At 42.2% G+C, this 15,989-nt stretch overlaps 1 protein-coding gene across 2 annotated transcripts in view; it reads left to right on the top strand.

Moving 5' to 3' along the window:
- The first annotated feature begins 219 nt into the window (after positions 1 to 219).
- The window catches only part of TRERF1 (transcriptional regulating factor 1), a 71,548-nt gene continuing 55,778 nt past the window's right edge, over positions 220 to 15,989 (top strand). For both annotated transcript variants that reach the window (XM_026046277.1, XM_026046276.1), the window contains exon 1: positions 220 to 270. The gene's annotated coding sequence lies outside the window, so the exon portion shown is untranslated. The remainder of the gene's footprint in view (positions 271 to 15,989) is intronic.

Here is a 15,989-nt window from a genome sequence, read left to right as displayed (position 1 = left end):
AACCATGTTACAAACTCTTACAAACTCTTTAATACCTTTATATCCCAGTTTCCCAGATAAGCCCAGTCAGGCAAGAGGATAACTCGCTTGGGCTATGGATTATAATGAATAGGGAGAAAAGTTAACTTTTTTTCTTGAAGTTATGATTAACTTTTTTTTTGTTGTTGTTGTAAGCTTATTGAGTGATATTAATTGAGTTTTTCATTTATTGTAGATGGGATTTTATGACTTGTTGGATTCTGAATAGAGGGAGGAGATGCATCTGATAAGGTAAGAGAGATGGTAAGATGAAAATGTTCTTGCATAAAACACTGTCTTGTTTTGTTTCTTCTGACTGAAGGCACCTATTTCTTTGCTTTTCTGATGGAACCCTGCAGAGAATTGAGATACTCATTTGTATGTTACATCTGTTGCTGATCCTCAGAACGGAGAGTCAAGTATCAGCTCTGCTCTGCACAGCTCCTGTCCCAATCCTGTCTGCTGGTGAATTACAATGTACAAAGGCTAGGAGACAAAACATCTTGCAGATCTTTTGAGCCGCTGTGTTAACCAGATAGGGAGAGTTATCCTAGCATCACAAGGCTTTCTTAAAGTAACAGATGAGTTAAGATTTTTGGGAGATTGGGGAGATTTTTTTCCTGCTGAGGCATTTAAAAAGGTAAAAGGTCTTTAAGATCCTTTAGTTTCTGTGCTTTCAAACCCGTTTTTCTTGTTTCAATTTTCTCAAGTTTGAATTTGAAACCCGTATTTAGTGTCATAAATGTGCTGAAGGAGGTCTGATGTTTGTTGATTTTTGATAGCAGTGTATTTAAAAGGCAATGTCCTGATAACTGCTTCATTTCTTTTTCATTGTCTGGTTCGGGCACTTCCATGGACTGAAAGTAGAGTAGCCTTATAGAAAAGCAAACACTTAAACACAATGTTGTATGATGTAGGTATTTAGAAGACTCTCACTGTAGAGCCGGTCTGTGGCTCTTCAGTTCTGCCCTTTATTTATTTCATTTTGTGTCTTGTCCACTTCAACACTGGCATGTACAGGCCTCAGAACTTCCTGTTGTTTTCTTGGATGGCGGGCTGGTATACACAGTAAGAATATACATTATGTCATTGTATGCAAATGCATTAGGTCATTGTATGAGGATCAGGAGCGACAGCCACTTTTCCTTGGATCCAGTCTTGCAGGCAGCTTGGAGATTGTTTTTCATTTCAGTTTAGTTTGCTTAATGGGGTTACCATTTGGTGGGTGGCTATCCAAGCAAGAACCGAAAACTTCAATGGCACTCAGCGCTGTGTGGGTTTTACAAGAGCTAAACACCTGCCTGCTGCTTAATTTTTCATAAGTGACGGGCATTTTCCCCTTTGTCCATTCAAGCTCCCCTCTCTCACTTCAGTTGAATTCTGTTATGAATATTTTATTTAACAGTTTACTCCCTCCCCAAACATGGCCTTGTATGTATACAGCTTTTAAAATACAGCTCTTCAGGTGAGAGGTCTTGTAATCTAAAGTGCTGTTATATAAGGCATCTCGCATGCATACCTCGCTCATTATGTAAACGGCCTCGTTCACTCGCACGTGTTCCAACCAGTCCCCATATGTTCCAGGCGCTCTCGATGGGAATTACTGTCGGAGCCCTCCATGCGGCCAGCCCCTGCCCGGGCTGCGGCTGAGGCCCCCCAGCGCCGTGCGCTGCCCTCGGCGCTGCCTCGAGGCTGTGGGGCAGCCGCGGCGCCGCCGGCTGCGCCTCCTGCCTGATGTCCTGTTGCTTAAAAGCAGCCCGCGGCACGGGCTGAGCTGGAGTCGCTTGTGCTCGGGCTGCTTTGGTATCGTGCGCTCTGTCAGTTGAAAAGAATGTGTTAATGGGATATAAATGCAACTTGTTGGCGTGCATGGGGCACCTTGGTGTGTGTTGAGCTGCTGATATTTTTCCGAAGATGTTAGTCCTCATAATTATTTGATTTGCTTGACTAAGTGGTTTTGTTTCGTTCAGGTATTGTTCTGCTCTGCTATGAAGAGCTTATCCATAAACCTGTGTGCTTGAACGCAGTTCCTATGTTCCTATGTCCTAGTTCCTATGTTACAGCCGGTGATAGGGTGAGCTCATTCTCTCCTTACCTCATAAAACAACCACCTAGGGAGCTCTGTGTCTGCCGCTGAAGAACTCTGCACCTCTCTAGCTGTGGCTTTTTTTTTTTTGCCAGCCCAAGGCACATACAGATCATGAGTCAAATCCCTAGAAATCACAGGACTAGATATAAAAGGAGATTTGAAGATAAAGAGGTAGTGTTCCTTTTTTTTTTTTTTTTTTTTTTTTTTTTCTTCTCCACTGACTCTTGTCTTTCACCTTTAGAAGAAAAGATTCTGGCCTTGTTTTGTATGAGATCATTTCAGGGTTGAAGTTAATCCTGAGCTACGAATATGTATTTCATACATTCTGTTTCCTCAGCTTTCAAAGGGGACTCTGATTTCTCTGTCTGCAGGGTCATGGAGGGAAGAAGTGCCCCCATCTTGCTCCCTCTCCTCTTGTATGGCAGGAGAAGCTGCTGTCCCTTTATGCTCTTCTCAAGGCCCCAAACCGTTGAGTGTTCCACGTATTCTCCTGATTGCCTACAGCTGGGGTTATGTCTTGACGAATTCCCATAGCTTCTTTTTGTGGAATCGAACTTCTGAAACATCTGCATGTTTCTTAATGCCACTGCGATACAAGGCATTCTAGCTTTTAGCCTCATTTAAAGCAATGGAAGATGATCCTGTCTTTACAGGGAATAATCTTGCTTTAATCCAGCAAAGATTAGTCATGGTGACCATCTTGTAGTGGCCAACTTTTGACTAAAATCCTGTCGTTTATGTTACAGGCTTGAACTTAGAAAGAAGGGGGGGGGAAAAGAAAGAAGCTGTTTTAGTATACCCAAAGCTTAATGATGAAATTGTGAGACTTTGTGAGGCAAGGCTGTATGGATCTTGATTGGTGCCAGATCTCTCATGCAGTACGTATTTTTCCTTCTCCTATGCCTTTCCTCCACCTGTGCCTTTATCCTATTTTCCCTTAGGAGTGCAGGGCCCTTATGAACTACAAGTCAAGTTTCACATAGGACATGTCTGATAAGTTGGATCATAAATACAAAACCACTCTGTAAGATCTGATAATTTTTCAGTAGTGCACTTATGTGATGAAAATTACTTTGATCACTGAAATGTCATTATGTCATTTTGGAAGGAAATGACAAGAAGGTAACTGTTTTCTGGCCTATTCTGTACCTTTTGTTTCCTTAGACCTGATGAATTGCAGCTCCAAGGTCACTTGTCTTAATAGGTCCAATTAGATTGCCAATTAATATTAATTATCTGAAAAGCAGTACATTGATGTATATTCTATTATTAATGACTGGGGCATACTATGTTAATGCATTTTATAATAGCAGTCTGTTTTGCAAACACTTTCTGGTTGTTCTTTTTTAATGAGTCTTGGCAGTGAAAATACCACTTTAATACGTTCTGAGCTACAGTAACTCATGGAAGGATTTTTCTTTTTTTTCTTTTCTTTTTTTTTAAACTGAGAATAACACTCCTGATTTCAATGAGACCGACTTGAGGGTTAGTCAAAGAATGACTTCTGTCTAAACCGGTGCGTTGTGGTTTCTTGTTCCTACAAGGGCATAATTCTTCTGTCACCAGTGTATTAGTTTTAATAATTTCCTTTAACGCTGCGTATGTATACATATGTGTATATTCTTGTTTCCACAGATGCCCTCTTGGCAAGACTTTCAAAATAAGAATACTTATTTCAGTTAAAAAATTAGCAGGTGATTTGAGGGGTTTTGTTTTTTGGTAGTTTGTCAAAATATGGGGAAAGTAAAGTACCTGGAAAGCATTAGGAAAGAAACAGGGAGTCATGGGAATCATTCATGGATAGGGAGAAACCTCTAGATAGCAAAGCTTGCAGGAGGTATAGATGGTTGAAGGGAAGGTCTGCATAAGTGTAGATATTAAAGTGAATACTCTCTTTTCTTATTTTTTGTCCTTTCCTCCGGAAAATGTGAATATTTGCACATTCTGATATTCCAAGTCATAAATGCCTAACATTTCTGAAAGAACAAATTACCTCAGTGCCTAAATGTGTAGATAACTGTCAGCCTCAGAGGATCAAGTGAGTTAGAAGGAATGTTTGAAGAACTCCAAGTAGGTTAACATTAGGCAGAACATAGAAAGTAGGGGAATAGATTGAACTAACATAACAAAGACCTAGATATGAGTTTATAATTAAGACTAATCAAGATATGAAAAGAGAACTTCCTTGGTTCTGCTTTTAATGTAAAAATGGAATACTCACTTCCCCCTTCCAATCTTTGTTGCCCTAGGGTTTCCCAAGCCTGATGTTACAAATATTGTGCTTTTTTTTCCTATAAAAATAAGGATGTAAAATTAACCTGGGCAATATTTGTCTAACTATTTTTACAGAAGGTCCGGCTTTCTCGATGGGTTGCCCAGTATGGCCACACTGTGAACTGCTTGGCTGTGCAAGATACAAGTAGCTTTGTTTGCGCTCTTGGCCAAGCACTTAGAGAAACTGAAATCAGCACTGTACAACACACAGTTAGCATGTGGGGCTGGAACGGAGAGAGCCCTTTCCAGCTCTTGATTACAAAGTGAACTGATGTGAAGTTCCTCTCTGAGTGCCTACAGCACAAACAAGGCAGGATGTAGTTTAGCACCGCCGGATGCAGGATCGCGTCGCCCAACTCCCACCCCGCCCCAGCACCAGCTCTGCTGCTCCTCTGGCCTCCGCTTGAGCCTGTGACCCCCCACACCACTCGTAGCTTGTCCTTTTCCTTGGAGATGGATGTCTGGCCTGGGCTCCCTGGCCTGGCAGACACAGGGGAAGCCCATGGTGGAGCCCTTTGGTGCATCTGCCAGGACAGTTCGGGTCTCATCCCACCCATGTCCCCAGGCCTGACCAGCCATTGGCATCTGCTGCTCCAGCAGCACCTGCGGTGACTCTCCAACTCAGGTGTTCAAAGTAGGAGTTTAAAGAAACTGAAATTTGCATGGTGGGGGCTATAAATGCATTTATCTTTTCCATCTGATGTTGCTGTGACTGGAGGTGTCAAAGAAGCTGTGGGTGGTTTTGCAGAGCTGGGAGGAATCGGGGTGGTCTCGGGCAGCGAGGCCAGCCGTGAGAAGCAGGTGACCCTCCTACCTGGCACACGTGTGGTGGAGATCAGCTCTGCGGCTGTGGAGAGGCAGAGAGTTTCAGTGGCCTGAAAATGAAGTTGGAAGCCAGGAACTTGTGACTTCTAACTGCAGCTCTGCTAATGACTAGCCTGTGGTTTTGGGCAACTCCCTTAGTCCTCTTTGAGTCAGCTCCTCTGTCAGTAAAAAGGAGGATGATACTCCCTTCGTTGTAACTTACTGTTAAAATGCTTAGTTATTGTGCAAAGTGCTTCAGACTTAAAGATTCTGCCATGTATTGTTGTTGTTATAGAGACCTATTTAAATTTCTGTTAAGAAACAGTAGTTCCAATGGCAAAAACCAGATTTTGGGGGCCATTCTCTTGTTCTCTTGTGTTTTTTTGTTTTGTTTTGTTTTCTTTTTTCTTTTTTAATTTTTGAAACAAATCAGGTTGACTCTCTACCAAAGTGCTAACCACCAGTGCTGACTATTGGGAGGGTTTGTCCTCCGCTTCTCCTTCCTAAACGCGGCCCTTTTCTTTACTCTTCATATCAGCCCCTTCCTGAATAAACTAAGGAGAAGGCGATGAGGAGTTGGAAGGGAAGTTGTATTTGAAACGGAAGGTGAAATCTAAGCTAAATCTTTCCTGATCACGTAGAGAGATGTAATTTTTTAATTAAATACTCATTCCATATTGATGCTGTCCTTAAAAATGCAGGTTGCAAGATATGGCTTCTGTTTTGAGGCCGAGATTGCTTAAATGTGCCAGTAACCTACTGGCTATGGCAACAACAACAAAAGATTACTAAAAAATAGTGCAAAAGATGCAGAGGGAAGTCCAATAAATAAATTAAAAAAAAAAAAAAGATAAAATTTGCATAGATGATTAAACTCAAAAAAAGTGGTTATTTAAATTAAAAATTAGCTAAGATACCCAACTGAGCTTATGTATGTTTGAGAGAACCAGAGGCTTGTTTTTTTTCTGTTAGTCTCACTCAAAACACGACTGACCCAGTGTTGCATGTGGTGATTTCCTGCCCCTGGTTAAAGGGCTGCTGCTTTAAGGAGCTGAGGGCTCTCCCCATGCCACGCATGGGGCTGGGTGGGGTGGGCAGCCCTGTGAGGTTTGCTTGCTGTCTGGTTGTAAGCTTGGAGCCCCGCTCATGTGCCCTGAAGTTGCAGAGGCTACTGATGTGTCTTGGACTTCCTGAGCCCCAGGGAATGGGCTTACATTTTAGAGAAACCCTTCTGTGAAAAACATTCGTAGGTGTTCGCCCCCAGAAAGGTCCTTTGTTATCTGCGCAACCCATCTAGTTAGCGCAGACCTTAAACTCTCACTTGGAAATTTCTACAGTAAATCCTGGACTTCTGTTGTTACGCTGCCCAGATGCCCACTGTTGTGTGTTACTGACAGAGAATGCAACTCGTTCCAGGTGGAAACTGCATTCTCACCCCTCCAGGAGAAATTCAGCCCGTGCAAGTTTGTGCTGTGTAATTTCTTACCTCTTGGTTCCGCTGGTGGCAGTGGAGGGTTTTGTCAGAGTGGCAGAGCGCTGTGGGCAGCAGCGTGTGCTCCAAGAGCTCTGCGGGGTGGGCTGACCTGCATCAAAACCTTTGCATCTTCAAATGTTCTGCATGGCAGCAGAGGGGTGAAGATGTCGATAACTAAGGAGATGGGAAGGTTTCTAGTCAGCTGGGTGAGATAGCAAGTGGATTCTGCGTTTTGCAAGCCTGCTGTCAATCAGCTTCAAGTATACTGCACATCTTATCCATCAAGTGTCGTTATGCATAGGCTGACAAGGAGATTTATTCTGAACTCTTTACAAGGTTTTCCTCTGCCCTGTAGCATTTTTGGGGAGGCAGTTTTGACTAAATGTATCGTGGCTTCCAAGCAAGCCTGTGAAGGGATGCTGAGCCATTTTGTAAGTCTTTGACTTTTTAACTTGCTGAGGTATGCTGCATTTCCTGCAATTTTAGCTGTTCTTGTGGTGTTTTCTGAAGTGGAGGGATCAGAAATAGATGTCATTTGCCAATAATGGTCTTACTGTTGCTGTTTGTAGCTAATACCCTCCCTCCCTGCCTCACAGCAAAGTATGTTCTTATCCATCCAGAGGCTGCGTTTCCTCCCTTGGCTGCAGCATCACCCAGGAAGCTGCCTGCCATGACCCTCCATCATTTCTAAAGACTGGTGCCTTCTAGAATGCCATCCCCCAAGGGATTCTTTGTATTCCTAGATGTTTGTGACTTGATGTTATTGCTGCATTAAAACCAATTCTTGAGATAAATTATACCTTGCAAAAAACACAAGTATAAAGCAATCTGCTTTACTTGTTGTGGTTGTTGCTCTGGATCTTGTATTCTGTGCGAGTTGCACAAGAAATGATTGCATATTTTCATTGGTATTGATTATTATATTTATTATTATTGTACTGTGTATGTTATTATCAGTTATCATTGATCCTTGGTAAAGCTTATGGAAAGATGAGGTAGGGCACAAGAGTCACTAGAGAGTTTCTTGTTCAATTTAGGTGTGGATTTGTGCGAACAATGTAATTAAAGCTCTAAAATCCTGCTTTTAAATGTTGTGTTTATGTATGCTTTTGTATAGGTTTTTGTTTGTTTGCTTTGCTAAATAACCTTTTTCTTGGGAGCTGGATTCATATCATTTGGAGGCTTTTTGTTGTTTGAGGTATAATTTAATGTTGATAACTTCTTTTTTTTTTATTGTCTAGTTCTTGTATGACGATTAAGTACCAGACAGTTGCATTTTACTTTCAGTTGAGAGTGAAAAGGAGCAGTTTGGCAAAGACCAAAGACTTGGCTAAAAATAAATGAGTATATTTCAGTTTCCTGTGGGGCTTTTTTTGTGCTGCTTAATAACGAGGAAGAATAGAACTTTTTTTTTTTTTTTTGCTTCAGCTATAGATATATTTCCAATTTTTATAACTTGAAATTATTTAAAAAAAAAGACTAAAGAAAAAATAATAAACTGTTAAAACACTTCTTTTTCTTTTTTTTTTTCTGCTAGGTATGCATACCAATATATTTTTCTTCTCCTCTATTTTATCAGGGGGAAAAAAGTAAGCTGTTTCTTTAGTACTGTGTAAGGTTTTTGCTTTCAAATGCAGGGCTTAAACATATAATGTACTCCCCTCTTGCTTCATTATTCATTATTCTGTGATAACAGTTCTCTGTAAGTATAGTATTTAAACACTTTTTAGACATTGAAAAGGTCAAACCTTTTAACTTCCTTAGGGATGTTGTACACATCCTCATTTTATTGGTAAAGTGCTCTGCTCATTTGTAGAGTGACTTGACTAATCTGCTGAAGGCAGCCCAGGGAGGCTCTGAGACCTGCAGGTGATGGCACCTTCCCAGTAGAGGCAGCTTCCCAGCACTGTTGGACACCTTCCTTTGGGGTTCAGTGCTAGGGATCCTGGGATCCTAGAATACCTGCATGCTTTCTCCTCCACGAAGAAGTGTGCACTCACTGCCCCTTAGCATAATTCATGCAATTAAGAAAAGACAGACATACCAAGGGACTCGATAGTTGTCCTATTTGGTGGTCTTATATGTTTTTTGAGTAGAGAATTTGAAGGAACAAATTATTTCCTGCCTTTTTTGGTCTAAGCCTTTTTTTTCTGCTAGCTTGCAGCTTAAAATATCATCCCCTTTTGGAGCCTTAAGAGGGGGTGATGAAGTCTTCTCTCAAAGTGTTCTCTGAAGTTGAACTAGTTACACCATCAATCCCACAAGCAAACCTCAGATGAAGCAGACCTCTTTGACACAAAGCTATCTTGACATCCAGCAGGATTTTGCAGACTGAAAACACAAGGGAAATGCACATGGAAGGTGAAGGTGCCTCTGCAGTTTGTGACGCAGCTCTTTGCTGTTCGTTTGGGTGGACAGTGCTACCCAGGAAACTTCTACTTTGCACCGAGGTGCAATTGGAAGCTTTGGCAGAAGCCTTCAGAGTCATCAGTGGTTATCTCTCAGCAGGGAACGACTCCTCCACATATGAGGAAGTATTTCTGCAGCTTCACAAATGTTACTCAGAAACCAGCCTTTCTTGAATTTGGGGTTGAGCATGGGAGCTAGGTGAGGCTGTTCTTGTTTCTCTGATTTCTGGGCATAGTGCTAGGGCATGAGAGAGATAAAATGACCTACTTGGAATATCCCAGCAAAGACTGGAGTCTTGAGCTGCATTGTAGCTCTAAGACCACTTGACAGATGAAAGGAGGTGAAACCTGTTTTTTAGTTACATTGGAGAGGTGCTTATGGGTCATCTGAAGAATGACACAAAGTTCAACCAGTCGTTTTGAGATTCCATTACTGCATGAGGTTTGGATAAAAGTGGTGATGGGCACCCGTTCAGTAAACCCATAGCTGGCAGTCGTTACTGACAAGACAATCTCTTGGATTATTAAAACACTTGGTGGGAAATGAGGAGGAGAGCTCTGTGTCCAGGTGTTGTGATGGTGGATCCCAGTGTGAGAGTCTAAACCAGTAGTGAGTCATGTTCAACTAGAAGCCACAGTACTTCAGTTCTGCAAGAGACTTGGGTGACTGTGGCAAGAGAAGACAGAGGGATGAGGGCTTTTTCTGTAGTTAAATGTGGGGCTTGAGTGTTGGCCCAGAAATGGCGAAGCACAGAGTGAACTTGGGGAGGCAGGACGTGGGTTCCCCTCCTGGTTAGACCCATGACTGGCTGTGCCTCTGAGCTTCTGCCTCTGTGGAATGAATTATAACATATGCCTCAGAATTACTGTGAAGGTGCTAAATTAATGCCTTCAGTGCAAGATCACAGAATGCTTTGAATAAAGCTTTGTAAGGTGCAGAGTGTTCTTACTATTAATACCAAATAGTTTGTGTGCATCTCTTAAATGACAAGGAAAATGAAATGTGCCAGATTTGTGGAGCTGGAGCAACGTTTGCTCGTTATTTTCAAAGAGCTAGAGAGTGCAGATGGAGAAGGGAGGGTTGAAATCTAGGTAGGGAGGAAAAATCCCATATACTGTCACCATAGAGGTTATTTTGAAATCCTTCATCTTGTTGCCTCCTATCTGCAAATGCGTTTTGTAGATGGCTCAGTTTTTCTGCGTATGGTAAAAGGGAACAGAATGTTCACCAATATAGAATAATACATCATAGAGGAAGCTGCTGCTGAAACTTTTTATTTGAAGAAAATGTAACAAACCAGGAACTGGTATAGTCCTTTTCTTAAATAGGAAATACATGAAACCACAAAGACAAGTGCAGTGCTAAGTGACTGGCTGGAACATGTATTAGAAATTTGGCGTTAAAAGAGACAGTCTCTCGGCCTACTTGGTCAATTGGATCCTACTTTAGAAGCTGGAAAGAAAAGGCTGATATGTAACCTGCCAGCAGAATAACAATTAACAGCATTTTGAGCTGTTCCGTTTAAGTGCTTTACTTCTAAGCTGTATCCACTCCATTTGAGTGATGCCTATCTGCTTGGCTCTGTGAAGCCGAAGTTCAGACCCACTGTGTAGCAAAGGGGGGCCTTTGCTGTCCTGAGTCTGGCCAGAGTCATCCCCCTTTCCAGACTTTTTCTTTCTTTGCAGAAATTCAGAAGCACCTTGCTCAGACTCTGCAGTTCCTTTGCTTTGGGCTTGATGGGGGCTTAGTGCAACCATTGGGTTCATTGGAAACCCGACCATGGAGGAGGGCAGAGATGAACATTGTTTCAGGTGGCTGGAGCTCCTTCTTGCATTTCAGTTATTTTAGATACAGCGAGGTGTGAACTTTCCGCAGGCAGGTGAGAATTAGGCTCCCTGACTTTTTCTTGCTTTGCGTACTAGGACGTTCAGAAATGAGGAAACTGCTACCCTTTAGCTTTATGCAACAGCGAAAAAAGCTCCTCTTTCTTTGAGAAGCAAGTCCTCTTCTTAGCTCCATATGAATCGCTGCATATTGATCTAGGAGTTCTTCTGACTGGCAAGCTGGTGATCCTCTGAACTGTGTTCAGTTCTGATTAATATATTTTTAATGACTTCTAGTAGTCTTCTTCTTAGGCAGTCAGTTGAATGGCCTAGGGAAAGTTCTGTGGCTAGCAATTAATCCCCCTAGTCCAGCAGACCTGCCCTGGTTGGACTTCTGCAATGTGACCTGAGAAGATTCATTGAAACCTGTTTGACCTAGGAGAAGAACACTTCTATCTCCACATTATGATGTTAAGTCATTATGATGACTTAAGTAAAACAAGAAGGGCAAAACAGCACCAAATACTTGAGTCTTGACTCTAGATCCCAGCTTTTTCAGGGAATCATGACAGGTAGCCTGTAACATCAACTGACAAGGCAGCTCATTGTAACAGTGAATTTGCACTTCCTGCTCCTCCTCCTCTGCATATTTTCTAGTGCAGTATTGCACAGATGGTGCCATTTGTCTAAGAAGTTTTGTTACTGTAGAAAACCAAGAAATGGATAATCCTCCTTTCTTTTGAGTAAAAAGCATGGGTTACTATGTTTTAACAAGTTGCTCTGACTGACTTCTACCACACATTTTTTTAATATTCATAAATTCTATCTTGTTTTTTATTTAAAGACATTTTTATATTAGAAGAATGAGTATCTGAGACGACAGCAGAAAGCAAAAGTTTATTATGTATATAAAGATGAAATAAGTTAACTTGCTTAAAGTATATTGTAGATACAGTGCTCCCTCATTTGAAGAAGTATTTGAAGAAGTTTCATGACTCCACGTAACTATATCAACATGTTTCCATAATTAATTTCCAGCCTACAATTGTATTATCTTTTGTGTAATGGAACATCATCATATTAAGTAAACTAATAACCATAATGTTAATGTTGCTGATGCTTTATTAGATACTATGGGGGAAAAAAAAAACACAACCAAAAACAAACAACAAACCACAATCCTGCATTCCCTTAACCAGGATGTATTTTAACTGATGAAGCTTTTGTGTGAGGGGAAAGTAAGGATAGTCTTTAAATACCGTATCCAGTGCTCAAGATGGGCCAGGATGCTGCAGAACACCACGCTGCTGCCTGCGGGGACATGGGACAGAGCGGTGGCCTTCAGCTCTGCAGCGAGGACCAGGTGCCATAGCAGCTCTTCTGCCACGTGTGTGTATGTCTGCATGCATGAAAAAGCAGGGACGTGATGGCCGTGAGGACAAATGGGTACTGAAGCAATCGAGCTACTCGAGATGGCAAGGAGAAGTAATTGCAAGGGTTTGGTTGGTAGAACTGAGATCATTTTATTTGAGGATCACCACTAGGCATACTAAAGGTTACGTGTTAAATTTGCAGATGGCACCAAAAGTAGTGGGCGTGGCAGATAATGACATTGTTTCTGTCACAGAGACTGGATTTCTGGTTTGTGAATAGGTTTATTGGAGTGATATGAATGTTGGCACAGACCAAAGCAAGTCGGTACTTCATAGAGAGAGAGGGATTTTCTGCATTCTGGGAGCAACTTACATTGGAGTTGGGGTGATGGTTTAAAAATAAAAAAGATAGCAATAGATATTTAGCAAAAGCTGAATATGCCCTCCAGATGTATGTAGTATTACCAGTGTGTGATGGCATAACCTTCTTACTGGAATACGGAGTCCAGCTCTTATATGTCTGCTTTAGAAGAAATGATGAAAGAGAAAAAGTTTTAGAAAAGAGCTGAGAGATCTATGACAATTTGAAATCCTGTTTTACTGTGATTTTTTTTTTAATATTTAAATGAAGTGACAAGGTTGTATTTTACGAATTCTTCTGGAGGAGAAGAGAAAGCGAAGAGCTCTTCAGTTTAGGAGGAGGTATAATGAAACTGAATAGCTGGAAGATGAAACCAGATGAATCTCAGCTAGTTGTAACACTCACTAAATAGGAAAAATTACTCACTGAAACAGCTCTCTTTGAATGTAATGGATTCTTGATCATTTGCTTGCGAATTGGAACTAAATGTTTTTAACTAGGGAGATTATTGCTGATGTATATGTTTTAGACTTGAACAGGTAATATATCTGCACGTAGTTTCACTCTGTGAAAGAGATCAGAATGATCATCTTACTGATCTCTTCTGCTTTTTGAGTCTCTAAAAGACTGATAGAGACCACCTAATCCTATGGAATTAAATACAGCTGAAGTCTAACATTTCTTCTGCACATGCTCCTATTTCTTGGCAGTGTTACCTATAGAAGCGTAGTATTGTGGGTCTTTTTGGTTTTGTTGTTACTATTTTCTTTTTGCCAAATCTGCCTTTTTTATTTTTCTTCCTGACTTCAAGAATTCAATTTTTACCTTTGTGAGTCCTGCCTACACGTCCACGCAGAGAGAGGCATCTGTAGCGAGACCGGCATGTTGGGTTTGAGGGGTTTTTGGTTTGTTTTCAGGGAGATGAAAGGAGTTGAACGAACTAAATTTTGCATATCTCCTGCTATTCTTAAGGAGGAGAACTGCCCAATAAGAATAGAAAGGAAACTAAGTACCAAATCTTTAAAGCAGCAACTTTTCCTAAACAAACTTATTGCAAGGCAGTTTTGTACAATTTTTCTTTGGTCTTTTGTGAAATAGTTGCATGGGGCATGAAAATGGAGAGTTAACACACTGAGAACCTTTCATCTTTAGGTCAAGTCTTCAGATTAATTCCCTATCAGTAGTATTGGGAATGTTCTTTTGGCAGCTGCTTGGTTACTTGTGCAAAATGAAGCTTGTTTTATTCTAATCACAAATAGAGACGTATTTCCATCACACACATAGTGCCCAAAGCAGCGTTGCCCTGTGTTTCCCCGGAGAGGCAGAAGTGGCAGCAGCTCAGCTTCCCGCCTGTTCCCGCGTTTGGGTCTCCAGACCCCCACCGAGGACCCAAGGGAGGGACCTGCACCAGGTCCCTGCTCTGTGGGCCTGGGCTGCCAGCCAGCAACCCTCACCAGGGGGAGAGTAAAACTCTCAGCAAATAGAGTATTCTACACAATAGGTGTGAAAAATGAATCTTGTGCCACAGGGCATCTGTGTCTGTGCTCCAAGCCTTGTGCCACAGAATTGGTTTTCCGAATGTACCTGGTGATTTTTACCTGCTTTCCCTTTTCTCTGTCCCTTGATAAAAGATCCTCTTATATTCCTGCTGAATATATTACCATTTCAACTCTAGCTCATAACCACTATAAATCAGTAAAGGTTTGTGAGTTGATATGCTGTTAGATCATCTTATAAGAAGCAAGTTTTTTTAGTAATCTTGTGTATCTTATGATTTTGGGGTTATATACAGTTAAGGCAATGGAAGGCTTTTGTGGCATGCAAAATAAATTTGCTTAAATTTGCTTTAATTTTCCAAGTTTTTGGAAGAGTGCATCTTTTTGTAAGTACGTTAGTTCTTATGAAGGAAAAAATTGTTTCTAGTTTTGTCACTGGCTTGTTGAGATAATTAAAATGCCAAATGTAGTGCAGAATTCAGACTGATTATAGAAAGCCGGGTGCTGATTGCCTGTTTGGCTTTGCACATTTGGAACTAACCTCCTCAGTCGCTTATCTGTAAAACCAGAATGGCACATAATTGAAGGCAAGATTTGTGTAGAGCCTCCTACAGTGTAAGCTCCCAGGCAAGAAACTAGTGAAACTTCTCTGGCTTTTTTAGGGTGGTTGGTGGAAGCACCGAGCATGAGCCACGGGCCTGTGTGTCCTCGGCAAAATGCCAGTACTGCCCTGTAAGAATCCTGCTGAGCTGTCGTTTGGGGAAGGGCTGCAGAAGAGGCGGCTCTCCCTGCTCCCTCTGTCCCCGCCGTTTCCCAGCGAAGTGCTGGGAAATGCTGGTTTCGCATCTAGAGCTGCCCATGCGGGCGAGGCCGCCCGGTTGCTGGCGCTGCGGCCCTTCGTACGAGCGCGAGGAGCGTCGTGGGGCCCCCGGCTTCACCACCGAGCGGGATCTTTGTGTCTGCCACCTGATCACTTGTGCGTTCCTTCTCTATGGCAAGTTGCTGAAATGGTCCAAGACAGAAAAATAAGTTTATGTAGGGAAAAGGCTCGGTTTCACTCAGGCTGTTGCAGCGGCCCAGCTTGCCGCATGGTCTACAGATAGTTCCTAGTAACTTCATGAGGGGAGCAGCTCTTTATGGTCTGGGTACTCAAGCCTTTCCCGTAACCAGCTGCTGCAAGAGGATGGCCTAAGCCATGGATGGATGGGATGTTGGTGGGATGAGCTGGGGATGGGCTGGAGATGCGTTTGGAGCAACTGTAGGGAGAGCAGAGTGCTTACTGTCCTAGCCATAGTCTCTGCATGGATAAGAAATGGACTGAGAGAAAAAGTGTTTTAGTTCTGATACCGCAAAAAGTGAAAATATGCTGTATTTCCCTTCTGCGAAGGGAAGGAGGCAGTTCTTCCATTAAAATACTACCTGTGTGCCCTCTGTCCAGCGCAGAGCACCTGGAGAGCGGCCCGCGAGCCGCATGGCCTGCTGCCCGCCCAGCTCCCCCCAGCTCCTCTAGTCCTTCCCTGCCCTCCAAAGTGCTGCCTGCAGCTTGGTACCCGTTAGCAGCTGTCAGTCACCCAGTTCTGCAGTTACTGCACTACTGAGGCTTTTAATTCCTTCAAAAGAGAAACAAGTTGATGCCTGATGCCTGTCTGCCCTTGCGCTGCTACAGTTGCCTAGCAGCCAGTGGGAGGCACAGAGAGGAGCGAATTCGCCCTTAGTTGAATCATCTGTGAAAAGAAAGGAGAAGACAGTTATTACTGGTTAGATTCGCTAACATTTCTTTCTTTCTTTCTTTCTTTCTTTCTTTCTTTCTTTCTTTCTTTCTTTCTTTCTTTCTTTCTTTCTTTCTTTCTTTCTTTCTTTCTTTCTTT

The sequence above is a fragment of the Nothoprocta perdicaria genome, unplaced genomic scaffold (assembly GCF_003342845.1).
Source record: "Nothoprocta perdicaria isolate Ctin4 unplaced genomic scaffold, notPer1 scaffold_43, whole genome shotgun sequence".
NCBI classification, from domain to species: domain Eukaryota; kingdom Metazoa; phylum Chordata; class Aves; order Tinamiformes; family Tinamidae; genus Nothoprocta; species Nothoprocta perdicaria.
Note: the sequence above shows the minus strand (reverse complement) of the source record. Positions and strands in the feature narration are given on the sequence as shown.